Genomic DNA, 14,764 nt, shown 5'->3' on the forward strand with positions numbered 1-14,764 from the left:
TTTGTTGACTTTCTCTTTAAAAAGGTCTGATTCTTAATGTAAGTAATTGCTCCATTAGCTAGATAGATATTTAGGCATTCTTCAAATTAATTGTTTCGGATCGATCTCACGGGTAGTGATTGTTGCATTTTCTCATTTTGCGGTTTTGGGGGTCGTCAGCGTATGACTCATTAATTGACGTTATTTCTTACTTGTTGTTATACTTAGTTGATTTGTTTGCCCTTGAACAAGCTTGAAACCTAATTATGTAGGTACAAATTATTTAGTTGAGAACAAAGTAAGCTAGTTGTCTTCAAGGAAAACTTGAAACCATTGGGGATTCTACCGATTACTAATTTAATTTAACAATCGGTTGCATCTGTTGCAAATAATATTTACCTTGCATAAACGTTATTATCATGCTATAACTTATCTTTAAAGTAGGTACATAGGTATCTTTACAATACAAAGATGTTAGTTTATCTTCCTTTGTGCACCCTGCATATCAAAATGTAGGTATAGGTACCAATAACTTTGAATGCATGACATCCTACATTGTTAAATTAACAATTATAAAGTAATTAACAAAGACTCTCAGACATTGCGAGTACCTAATATTCAAAATAATGACACGGGACACTTGCATGTAAATGAAAATTGGATCATATGTTCAAAAGTTGAGGTTACCTACGACATAAAGAGAGGCATTTCTAAGTTTTTCACCGAGACATATTGAAGACATGGATCTTAAATATTTTAAACGTATGAAACGTCTTCCTGATAAGTTTGCATAAGTTACAAACATAAAATTCCTAACAACTGGCGCCCATTTCAAAAAGTCGCAAGCCGTAAGTTATTTTCGTTTTTACAGCTACTTTGCGCGGTTGCCATGGCAACACGGCTTGTGGCTTTTACGACAGCGATCGGATTATTTGGGTACCGTTCACTAGTTCTATAGGACTGACACTTTTTGTCTTATGAACACCATTTCTTAAGGATTTTACAGTTCTGTAGAGCAAATGGAAAGTACCGGTTTGTTCAATTTATTGTAACTTAGGCAGGTAACTACAAAAAAGTTTCATATGTATTTGAAAATCACTACATACCTAATACCTATGTAGACCAGTATCTTATAACGTTAACTTTTGTTCATAAATACTTACCTATACGTACGGTAATGTTGTTTGAAATCTATGTCTTCTATTGACGATTAAATTCTGACCGTGTGGTCATTTGCTTAATAGTATAAAATTAACTAATAACACTAATAAAGCGAACTTTCGATAAATATGATAGTTAAGTACCTACCTGATATGACCAATGTAAGAAATGTCGAAACTATTTACAAACTCACTAACCGTATTTTTCCTTTGTGTGATAATAACAGTTTTTGTATGATTTTCTACGTTTAATCATTTAAATTATTTAATTGATGCGTATTCACAATCACAATTAGTTTTAATTTAATATAAATAATTTGGACGACACTAGGAATCTTTGTTTTATATCTACTAGTGCCTATTTTTGCTATAGTTTGGCAAGAGTCGTTTGCTATTGAAGCATACGCAGAGAGAATCTTACTCTCTTTTTGTTGTGCTAGTAAATACTATAATAAGGGAGGAAGACAGTTTTTGTACTGACAAAACTTATTTGCCAGACTTTACATTGAATATACCTAATTGTATGTTCCTGAGCGTTTCTCATAAGAAACAAAAAATAAAACAACCGAATTTAGAACCTCCTGCTTTTGGAGTTTTGAAGTCGGTTAAAATAACTTTTTAACCGACTTTTTTTTGGGATAAAATGATGTGGTAAAGTAAACACTTCTTCATTTTATCCCTGAGTTAACTTTATAGCTCCACTGATCCTTCATTGAACAACTGACTATCAAAAAAATTGTTATTTTTTTAAGAATCGCTCATTATTAATTTGTTCTGTTTGCTTATCACACGGTACAGATAATGTATCACAACTGGCGTACTATCTTACACTTTTCTGATAATATGTATAAAATAAATCTTATTACCAAAATATAAGATCCACCTCTGGTCAGCTATATATTGTTTCTGTTGCCCAGAGGCCTATAAAAATGTCTCTCGTTCCATTGAATTTTTGAATCTTTAATTTGCCAAATCAAAATTGCATTTGCCTTGGCAAGTTTTGATTCGTAGGTGGCTAGAGGGTTAGTTTCCTTAAATTATGCTATTGATCAAGTCAGATAAGTATTTCGAAAGATATGCCATTTCTTCTATTTCTTATATCTGTACCGTGTTTTGTTTTTCAGCAATGTTGTTTATCGGTGATGTGATAAAAAGATCAAATGCACCCCCATAACCATTTTTATACGTAATTTTTACACATGATATTAGTTAATACTTTGATATTAGTTATGTTTTGTACTTGTGTTTTTGTACTAGTTTTGTACTGTTCGTGAGATCGATTCGTGATACATACGTTGTATACTTCGTACTGTTGTACAAACGAATGTAACATAGAAAATGTATTAAAAGTCATCGTTTAAGTTACAAATTGAACTTGCCAGTTTTATTTGGGTTACCTACGCCATTTCGAAAGATGTTTTGCCGATAGTTGTTTCGTCGAAGACCTTTTATCGAATCTACTTTTAGACGAAAGCTTGATCAATCGAAGGTACCATTCATCGAAATATCATTTCACCGACAATGCGTTTTGTCGAAAGCTTAAAACATCGAATATTCATTTTATCGAAACTTTTTTACACATGATATTTCATCGACATTTGAAGTACTTTACCTACTTATGCAATGTTTTATTTTATCGAAAAATGGAATCTTGACCGTTGCGAGGGTTTCAAGCAAAAATTCTTATAAAACTGGAAAACCGTTTATAGGTTTTCCTTTCCTCAAAATTTGCAATAAAAAATATAATATAACTAGCTGTTGCCCGCGACTTCGTACGCGTGGATTTGTACATTAGCTTAGATCATTATGCAGCAAAAGATAGCAGTAGGGACGGTTAATCATTTGTTAAGTATTATACAACTTAATTATTAGATTTGTCTTTCACAACCTGGCTACGAAGTTTCAAGCCCCAAACTGAATAAAATTGTTCTCGATATAATTCCTCTCAACCCCCAGGAGATTTTCAAGTCCACTATTTAATAAAACCTACTACGTAACTACCTATTTACGAAGCTAGAAATTCCTAGCTTTAAATAAAATTTGAACCCTCTACCAACCTTACAAACCCTTTTTTAAACCTTTTAGGGGATGATTTTTTAAAAACGCTAAAATCACTTTTCTTGTATTCTAATAATATGCCTTTATACAACGATTCAAGTCCCGCACTCAAATAAATGTTTGACCTATCAAATTTGAACCCTATACAAACTTTCATCCCCTTTTGGACCCTTTTAGGGGATTCGTTTTTAAAAACGCTGAAAACACTTTTCTCGTATTCTAAAAATATGTCATTATACAAAGATTCAAGTCCCGCACTTAAAAAAATATTTGACCTCCATACAAATTTTCAACCCCTTTTTCACCACCGTAAAGGATGAATTTTGAAAAACGCTGAAATTAGTTTTCTTCTCTTTTAATGAAATAACTTTTTGCGAAGTTACAAATTCGTAGCTTAAAATAAAATTTGAACCCTTTACAATCTTTCAAACCCTTTTTAATCCTTTTAAGGGACGGATTTTAAAAAACGCTGAAATTACTTTTCTTGCGTTCTAATAATATGGCTTTATACAAAGATTCAAGTCCCGCACTCTCAAAAATATTTGATCTCCATACAAACTTTCAACCCCTTTTTCACCACCTTGTGGGATGAATTTTTAAAAACGCTGAAATTATTTTTCTTGAGTTCTAATAATATGGCTTCATACAAAGATTCAAGTCCCGCACTCTCAAAAATATTTGATCTCCATACAAACTTTCAACCCCTTTTTCACCACCTTGGGGGATGAATTTTTAAAAACGCTGAAATTATTTTTCTTGAGTTCTAATAATACGGCTTTATACAAAGATTCAAGTCCCGCACTCTCAAAAATATTTGATCTCCACACAAACTTTCAACTCCTTTTTCACCACCTTAGGGGGCGAATTTTTAAAAATGCTGAAATGAGTTTTCTTGTTTTATAATTTAATACCTTTTCACAAAGTTTCAAGGTCCTAGCTTAAAATAAAATGTGCACCCCAAGACAAACTTTCATCCCCTTTTTAACCCCCTTAGGGGTTGAAATTTTAATGACGTTCAAATAATGTTATTTTGCTATCTTATATTATGCCTTTATAAGAAGTTTCAAAGAATTTGTAATGGATTCCATCTTTCAACCCCTTTTTAACCCTGTTAGGGGATGAATTTTTAAAAACGCTAAAATTACTTTTCTTATTTTCTAATAATATGGCTTTGTACAAAGATTAAAGTCCCGCGCTCAAAAAAATGTTTGATATCCATAAAAACTTTCAACCCCTTTTTCATCACCTTAGGGGATGAATTTTCAAACACGCTGAAATTAGTTTTCGTGTATTTTAATAATATATCTTTTTACGAAGTTTCAATTTCCTAGCTCAAAATAAAACTTGAACCCCATACAAACTTTCATCCCCTTTTTAACCCCCTTAGGGGTTGAATTTCTCAAAATCGCTTCTTAGCTCTTATACATTTTATAAATGCAACCTAGTGTCCAAATTTCAACTATCTAGCGTTTGTAGTTTCGGCTCTGCGTTGATGAGTCAGTCACTCAGTCAATCAGTCAATCAGTCAGCGGGCTCAGCACGGTTCCATTTTTATCGACTATCACTATGCCCGTCACTTTCGCACTTACATACTTGTTAGAACGTGACGGGCATGGTGATAAACGATAAAAATGCGACCGTGCTACTAGGGCAGGACACGTGCATTTATATATATAGATAAAATATGTATTTTTTTTTTAAAGCGAAACCTATAAACCTAGAATATATTATGCTGAAGTGATCGACATCAAAATCAGAGTGGTTTGTTAAGATTAGTTAGTGGAAACCGTTTTCTCCCGAAATGGAAATTGTATCAAACATGTACCTATTATTGTCAGTAGCTATTCATCCCTCTTAATATGTACCTACTTTAGGAAGAACCTTGAGCCTTTGGGCCGATACAGACGGAATGCAACCCGACTGCAATTTGTATGGAAACTGCAAGTCGACTCGACTGCGCGCCAACTGCAATGTCGGCGTGCAGTTCCCATATGTACAAGTTGCAGTCCGTCTGTATCGGCCCCTAGGCGGGTTATATGCATGCTATTATATTGCACACTACGCGGTTAGTGTAGCCGTAGGTGATTATATGTATTGTGAAGCGTATTTACCTACTTCGTATTTGTTTCCACTAACTGAAAAATGAAAATGAAAAAATGAAAATATATTTATTTAAGATAAGTAGGTACAATACACTTAAGTAATCTATATTTACAGACTTATTCGCTAATTTATTATGTAAGGAACTTATCTTAACGTGCGATGCAAATTCGGTATCGGTGGTCCCCGCACTAGGCAAGCCTGTGTCGCGGAGGCCAGGCCGCGTAGCCAAGATGCCAATCGCTTACGCTCCGTAGCGATCGAAACGCAACTGTCACTGTCGCACTAATATGGAAGAGTGATAGAGAGACATGAAGCTTTTCGTTGTCGAAGCGATAGCGATTGTAACCTTGGCTAGGCCGGCAGTACTCGGTGTGGTACAGATAAGGTAAGGTCGGTTGACACAACAGTCAAGTGAAAAAAACTAGTATTTTGGAAAATATGTACAGGAAAAACAAAAATTATAATACAGATAAAAATAATAAAATGTGAGCTGCGAAATAACCTACTGCAGAATACTGAATCTGTTACTATTATTAATTAACTACAAACAAAAGATTAAAGAAGCATACGGGGAAAATAAAATTAAAGTAGACAATTATTAATTTAAGTGAACGCGTGATAACTCCAATTTAGTGAACTCACTTAAGTAACTCCTCCGTTTCATCGTACGACATACTAATCTTAACAAACCACTCTGATTTTGATGTCGATCGCTTCAGCATAATATATTCTAGGTTTATAGGTATCACTTTTAAAAAAATACATATTTTATTATATTGTATTTTTTATTGCAAATTTTGAGGAAAGGAAAACCTATAAACGGTTTTCCAGTTTTATAAGAATTTTTGCTTGAAACCCTCGCAACGGTCAAGATTCCATTTTTCGATAAAATAAAACATTGCATAAGTAGGTAAGTACTTCAAATGTCGATGAAATATCATGTGTAAAAAAGTTTCGATAAAATGAATATTCGATGTTTTAAGCTTTCGACAAAACGCATTGTCGGTGAAATGATATTTCGATGAATGGTACCTTCGATTGATCAAGCTTTCGTCTAAAAGTAGATTCGATAAAAGGTCTTCGACGAAACAACTATCGGCAAAACATCTTTCGAAATGGCGTAGGTAACCCGTTTTATTTACTTCCTATTGAGTAAGTACAAGTACCGTAAATCCACCCAAATGTAGTCCAAAGTCTCGCAACTATGGTCCAAAACTTTTAGTTTTAGGTAGGGTTACCAGATGACAGGAATTTTCCTGACATGTCAGGAATGGGGACGGAACACGAAAAAGTCAGGATTTTTTAGAATTGATAGACTTTATTATAAAGTACCTTTTTATTTACTTAAATTAATCAAAAACATTGTAAAAAAATAATAAATGAGATCCACTCAACTTATCAATAACTTCATAATTATTAATTAACAAATCTTTAATCAAGCATACATATACATACATGGCGCGGCTCGGCTCAATCGGATGACCATCGCTAACGGCTAGAGACCCCCCCCCCCCCCCGTCGTCGTCGTGAAAAATAGGAATGTCAGGAAAAATATTCGGAAATCAGGAATTTTGTCAGGAAAATCTAAAATTGTATCTGGTAACCCTAGTTTTAGGTGACTTTTATTTGGATGACGTAATAGTTCTGAGGCAAAACATTTTCATAAATGGGAGAAAAACCCAGATAAAACCAAAAGACTCATAGTAATTGTGGACCATAGTTGTAGATTATAGTCTGTGCGGAAAGAGAAGAGTCGTGAAATGTATCAAAAATCCTCCCTTTAAATCCCATTCTTAAATTTCTAAAACCTTTCGTGGGCCATTAGCCACTCACTTAACTCGCCACAATACACTCGCTAATACATAGTAGCATCACCTTCCCTTTTCTCTGCTTAACTCCAAACTTTTAGCTAACTTCTAGTCACTAGTGGTTAATTGAGATTTCTAAGAAACGCTGATACCAAAGCTGATACTCACCAGGTCCCCCCGCAATCCTGACAAAGGACCAAAAACCCTGACATGTTAGGGGAAACGGGGATTTTATTATGTTGACTGCACACACCTTGTGATACCTACTGACATCAGGATCACATCACAGGGGCTACCGCGAAAACCGAAATATATTCGCAAATTGCGGGGATCTTTCTCTTTTACTCCAATGAAGGCGTAATTAGAGTGACAGAGAAAACTGACCGCAATTTGCGAATTTCGATTTTTGCGGTAGGCTCCCAATGCAGATTAAATAATAAATATGTCCGTGTCCCACGGATTTATCGATACTAAAATGATATTATTAAATTATAATTTTTTGTTTTTTTTCTTTTTTAATTTCATAATTCATTTATTTACAAACAAGATATATACAGTGTATTACCAAAGAGAATGTATTACTAAAAGAAATTAAAAACTAGCTTAAATCTAAAATAGGCCCTTGAGGCATTGTACCAAGGATGCTGGCGACATTTCCTCGCTGTATCGCAATGCTGATACGTTGTGCGAGGTAGCTCTTCTTAGAGCCAGCTCTTCGGTCACCAGTTACGTCAACCAGACGCTTCGCGATTTCTGCGAACAACTTATGCGCGCTGGGACCCCATGGACCTAGAGTTTCAACTCCAATTTTTTTTTACATTAATTCTACAGTCAAAGCAAAGTGTTAAAGCAGGCAGATGTCAACCGCGCACATCTGTCAAGCCACATTCTTAGCCGCAATCTGCTTGGCCTCTTGCAATAGTCATTTGCCATTCAAATTTGAACTCAAATGTTACAGTACGTAAAGTCGATTTTTGCACGTATTTGTTTGACAGATTGCTGGCTGCCGCTGCAGTCAGGTTTGCCTCTTCTATAATTACTTGGCTATTTAATTTTGAACTTACTCAAGAGTAATAAAAAGCTCATTTTTGCGCGTATCCGTTTCACAGAGTTGGACCTTTGAAACAAAATCGGCTTTACTATTGAATACCAGACATAACGGAAAACAGATGTCCTGTGCGTGCAGAATTTGGTACTTTCCTATATACCTACTTAAAGGCTTTGTCACACAGGCGCGTTTTGCTGGCGTGGCGTGAGCGGGGAGAGCGTTTTATACCCTCCGCCTGGAAAACGCGCCTGTGACGAAGCCTTAAAATAAATTATTTCACACCGTGCAAATAAAGCACCAGATAATTATTAGAAAAACAGCAGTTATTTTTAAACACAATTTCTATTTAATAAATCGGATGGAAGTATAAAAAGTAGGTGAGTTGACTATGACGTCACTACACACGTTTTTATATAAATTCCATATTAGCAATTCGTTTTGACAGTTCTAAAAAAGAAGCTGATTTGACTAGTAGGAAAGTGAGTCAATTGCTTTTAGAAGGAGAATAATAGGTTTTAAAATATTAATTGTTTTATTACCATATTTGTTATTAGAAAGAAAGGCAAACAATAAACATTTCAATTGTAGCTGTAAAGCTATAACCCACGTATCACTGTTAAAATAATATGAAAATGTAATTTCGTAGTTACTCGTGGATTTTTAGTGACATAATATTTCCGTGACTTCATTATAGTTTACACGTGTCGGTTCCACTTCCACCTGTTACAAAATATGGGTAAATGACATACGTGTAGGTATTATACATAGTTGCATTCGAGACACCTGGTTTTGTAGACAAGTTTATAGGCACCTATTTAATTGTAACTGGACATATGAAGCTGGTCAACCAAATCTTGTCAGTAAAAAAGCGGCCAAGTGCGAGTCGGACTCGCCCATGAAGGGTTCCGTATTTAGGCGATTTATGACGTATAAAAAAAACTACTTACTAGATCTCGTTCAAACCAATTTTCGGTGGAAGTTTACATGGTAATGTACATCATATATTTTTTTTAGTTTTATCATTCTCTTATTTTAGAAGTTACAGGATCTGCTTGACCATCATTATGTAATTTATGACGTATACTTGGTCAACCAGATCTTGACAGTAGAAAAAGGCGGCAAATTTGAAAAATGTAGGCGCAAAGGGATATCGTCCCATAGAAAATTTGAATTTCGCGCCTTATTTTACTGACAAGATTTGGTTGACCAGCTATAAGTACCTAATGTATAGATTTCGCGCCTTTTTCTACTGACAAGATTTGGTTGACCATCTATACTTCATAGGTAGGTAGGTGATACATTTAAAAAAAAAGTTTTTTTTTTCCAATGATCAGACATCCGATATCGAATCGGACAATGTGAAAACGTTGTTTTTTTGTTGAATCTTTTTTTTTAAAACGGAATAAAACGTAGTCTACGACACCATAAAAATGCTACGGTGAGAATTTAAGTAGGTAGGTATACGACACAAATTTAACAGACTGTTCGTACAGTCTGTAATGTAATGTCTGTAGGTATACCTACATTGTATTCATTTCCATATTTTTAAAAGAAAATGGAAAATATGGATGCTCATTGCTCACATTTCCATGGCTAACCCGACTTCAAGAAAAAAATTCTTTGTTCAACAATTCTCACAAACAGCTTTCTACAACGGTCGCGTTGGCTATAGAAAACGGTAAAGTAATATACCTAACCCTCCATGCAACACACATTATACCGTGTTTACGTAAAAAGGCGGGAAACATTTTTACCTTATTATTATCTACAATTTACAATGTCTACATCTAGGTAAGTACATACATTCTAAATGGTATAATTTTATATGGGGTTATGTATAGTTTGGCAAGAGCTTGTCGTGAGACTCGTAAGCTTGTCAGTGGAGCATATGCAGAGTATAATCAATCAATTTTCTTAAAGCGAGGTTTTATAATCATTAATTGTCTTCTTCTTTAAACCGAGGAGACTAGCAAGAACTTGCATTCGATTTTCATTACATTGCGGTATCTGATCAAACATTTGAATGCAGTCTACCTTAGTAGTCGGCAATGTACGTAAATTGCATGCAATTTCTTATTAGTGTAGAGAAGAGTCACTCCTATACAATGGAAATTACAGCTTGGTAAAAAAGAGTAGAAATTAAAAAGTGGCAACACTGTAGTGTCGTCCCGTTTTCTTACTTTTTAATTTTTACTCTTTTTTGCCAAGCTGTACGCTCTGATTTTAAAAACATTTATAAAACGGTCTCACGTCGTTCCACTCCATTTTGATTAATCAAAATTGCAATGATCATGGCTAGTATAGTATTGATATGGATGGCTAGAGGTTAAATTACAAAAAACTTGGCTTAGGCCTACTGTCCACGTCCACGAGGCGTAGCTGCATAGACGCTGCACGCATCGCCGTGCAGCATTCATGCAGCTCGGCGTACTGACGTTGTCCACGAAGCGTAGCGTAAGCGTATCGTAGCCTGCATTTTCTTTCATTCGTGATGATGTATATAGTCCAGTGATGAAGACGTTATTTTGGCCTATTATTATCTTCGAAGTCGGCGACGACGCCGTTTATATTGGATACATCCATATATAGAAAGAAACATACATTGTAAACTGTTCGTAGCTGCAAGAGAACTATCAGCAGATGACAACGTATTTCATTACGCTTCCGTGGACTACTGGCCTTAAACATTTTGAAAAAGAAAATGGAGCGTTTAGAAGTTCCGTACGTAAAACTTCTCCAGCTTTAATTTCTTAGTATTACAATTTCTAGCAACGAAAAATAGTGCCTAACCAGACATAGATTGTTCATGTCAATTTTCATGTTGTTTCGTGACATTCTGAAATAACAAAATCTGGAAGACCGAGTTTTGCTCGGAAAACATATAAAAAGTCAAAAAAGAACGTCTTCCCAGAGATAAGACCTAGCTAGATCGATTTTTCGCCCCCGAAAACCCTCATATATCAAATTTCATCGAAATCGTTAGAGCCGTTTCCGAAATATATATATAAAAAATAAATAAACAAGAATTGCTCGTTTAACGGGTCTGTGACGGTACTGACGGTATAAGATAAAATTTTAAAATGAGAGCGTATAATGCCAATCCTAATTTTTGATGAACTGCAAACCCGTTATCAATGTTGTTGGGTTTGGTAACCTACCAACAAAATTATACAGGAAATTACCCTATTCAATAGGACCTATTGTATTATTTACATTACTGTATAAGGATGGAATACAAAATGTCGGTATATATTTGTTCCACAAAGACAAGGTTTAAGTGAGAGCACCAATTCTAAAGTTATTGCCTAACGGGAAAGTAAAACATTACCATTAAAATAAAACTAAAACGGCACTGCAATAAAATAATTAGCTTTAGCATCGTCGGCGAAATCAAACGGTTTGGAGCAAAATCGTAAACTCACGAACAAAAGATGCAATAAGGGAGTTTACAATTTAATTTGTAAACAAGCTGTAAAGTAAACCTAATGGTTATTTGTTGTATACAACTATTTTTACTTTCGTTTAACTTCAAAGACTGATATTAATTGTGTACAAAGAAACACAAGGAAATAAACAATGTTGCCTCAATGGCACTGAGACAATGAGTTTTTAGGGTTCCATATCCAAAGGATAAAAACGGGACCCTATTACTAAACTCCGCTGTCCGTCTGTCTGTCACCAGGCTGTAAGTGCTGTAACTCATAAACCGTGATAGCTAGACAGTTGAAATTTTCACAAATGATGTATTTCTGTTCCCGCTATAACAACAAATACCTACTAAAAACAAAATAAAATAAATATTTAAGTAATTGGGGCTCCCATACAACAAACGTGTTATCTTTCCGGTTTTTGCGTAATGGTACCTACGGAACCCTTCGTGCGCGAGTCCGACTCGCACTTGGCCGGTTTTTTTCTGAAATAAGTTAGATAAGAATAAGGAAGTTAGAGATCAAGGACAAGACCGGGTCGTCTTTCCGTCAGCCCAGATATAAGTGATTCTTCCTTTTAATTTAACATCAATAACATCATCATTTTATCCGCCGATTTATATGGAATAATGTTTTAGTATCGCTTTCTCACTCGATTATTGTAATGCCGTAAAGTTCAAAAGTTCCCAACTATGGTTCAAAATGAATCTTTGTTAGAACAAAGATTCATTTTGAACCATTCATTTTTTCACGCTAGAGCGTGACTAAATATTACATCCATATTTGAATTTAGCAGTTCTGATCTGACGCAAAATATTTTTATGAAAGGAATAAAAAATCATACAAAATCAAAAATTAACTTTGGTTTTGATACGTGTTGAACTTGTGTACCACAGTTATAGTACAGGATAGTACATTACATACTATAATTGGGTGGTTTTACGGTAGCGTTAGATATGGAGATCGTAATTTTTAAGAGGTTCATTTTTTTAACAGGTCGTTTTTATGGCACTTGGTTTCTATGCTTAAAATACCTAGTCTAAGCTAGTCATAATAGGACATCGATAAAATAATAAAGAGATTTACCTAAATTGCCTCATAGAAATGCTATGCGTTAAAAAAATAAGTTTATACTGTAAGCGTATTTCCATGGTTATCAGTAAGCCCGTAACCCATGAAATTTTGAACCTAACACCCGCCAGGGGTGGAATCGGGTTTAGGGGAACGTTCGGAACTCGGTCCGAAGCTCTAAAACCTTCAGCCCTACGGCAATAGTCGGTTCTCTTTACAAGCACCATCTTATTTATATGTATACAACTCGTACCTAAACCTTTGTTTTGTGTGGTGGGGAAGTTATACATATTTAGGCTGTTTAGGCATAGTGACAAAAGCTGTCATATAATGCGTCACTTTCGCACTTGTTAGGACATGACAGGCATGGTGACAAATGATAAATAGCCGGCCATCTTACCCTTCTGCAGTGTTTACTCGTATATCTGTACTGTTAGGTAGGGCAAAAACGTGGTTAAGTATTTTCGAGTTTTAGGGATCCCAATAAGGATAGGATGGTCGTAGTTTTATCGATTTTCGTGTCATCCTCTCACTTAATAAATAGGTACATGTCCTATCATGATGTGGCGGACGCTAAAAACGCAGCCATCATAGACATGGGTCTATGGATATTATGTAGGTACCTAGACTTAGTATAATGTCACTCCTTTTAATATATGTAGCCTGACTTTAAGTACCTAAGTGTTAATCTAAATAATCAATAAAATAAGTTTTTGGCAAAAAATAAATTTTTGGTACACGCTTTTATCGCTGACTGTACTTTTCTTACGACAGACAACTAATACTCATCGAGACAATTCTAAAAACCCCTAACACAATTAGGTTCCGTTGTTTCATCACAGAGTTCCTATAGCCACCTCCTGTCTCCATCATCAGATCAACTCGATGGTACCATAATATTGCATTGTCACCCGACTTACATGTGTATGCAAAATTTCAGCTCAATCGGAAACCGGGAAGTGGATCAAATTTAACTTGCAAGATTCCATTACATAGTTACATACAGGTCGACCTAATAAAAGCGTGTTAATAAAATAGTGTATGTCGCTGCTGGTATCTGGTACATGTTACAGGAAAGCCATGATTCCACTAAAATATGTAAATAACCAGAGGAGTGGACGACAAAGATGACTCGCCAATGACTAAAGGCTTCGTCACACAGGCGCGTTTTCCAGGCGCGACGCTTTTACATAGAAAACGCTCACGCCCCGCCCGGAAAACGCGCCTGTGTGCCGAAGCCTTAACGCTTGTTTAGTTAGGTACCTACGATTACGAATAATTTATCCAGGGTCTGGTAACTGGGATTACACTTTATAACAACTTTATTCTACTGCCATAAGGTGTCCAGTAGAACATATATTACATTACTTTAATTTACCTTAAAAATAGTACATATAAGGATATTGTGTCACGCCGTCACGTTTAATAGGAAAATATAGAATGACTCACAAGAACTCGTAAATAAGTATGTATATGTACCTATATTGTGCTTCTATTAACGCATGAAAATGGTTTAGCGCGCAAGTATTTAGGGTACCTACATCGTTGACAAATAAATCGTTTCCCCTGTTTGCTCAAGTACCTACTAAAAATAAATAAGTACCTAGTTAACTAATTCTCAGTGGAAAAATTAAAACCTTCTGAAAAAAAAATAACAATTAAGTTTAAAAGACACCCTTTTTCACCAAACTATCTGTCAATTCAACCGTTGGCCGTTGCATTTCTGCATACTCTACTCCATGCACCGTCACTTGTTTCCCCGAACCTGTCAAATAGTCACACATGGGCCCAGCTGGGCGTCGCTTTATTACTCGTACACGTGTGTGTGTGTGAGTGTGCGTGGTGGCGTATGGGCGATGGGCCAACCCCCGCGGCGCGCGCTAGGGTTGCCGGGGCTGATTAATATTTCAGTTGGATTTATGTTTTGTTTGGGTCTGAAAGTTGCTAGAAAAAACGGTTTGCAGTGTTTAGGTGCTATTGTTGGTCAAACCAATTTGTCAGTCAGTAAGAACCAGGGAAACTAATATTCGTCGTTTTTTTTAGGGTGCTGATATCAGTACCATATGGTACTAGTGTAAAACAAAGATAGTGTGATTATCTCTGTCTATG

This window comes from Cydia amplana, chromosome 2 (assembly GCF_948474715.1).
Source record: "Cydia amplana chromosome 2, ilCydAmpl1.1, whole genome shotgun sequence".
In the NCBI taxonomy this organism is placed as follows: Eukaryota; Metazoa; Arthropoda; class Insecta; order Lepidoptera; family Tortricidae; genus Cydia; species Cydia amplana.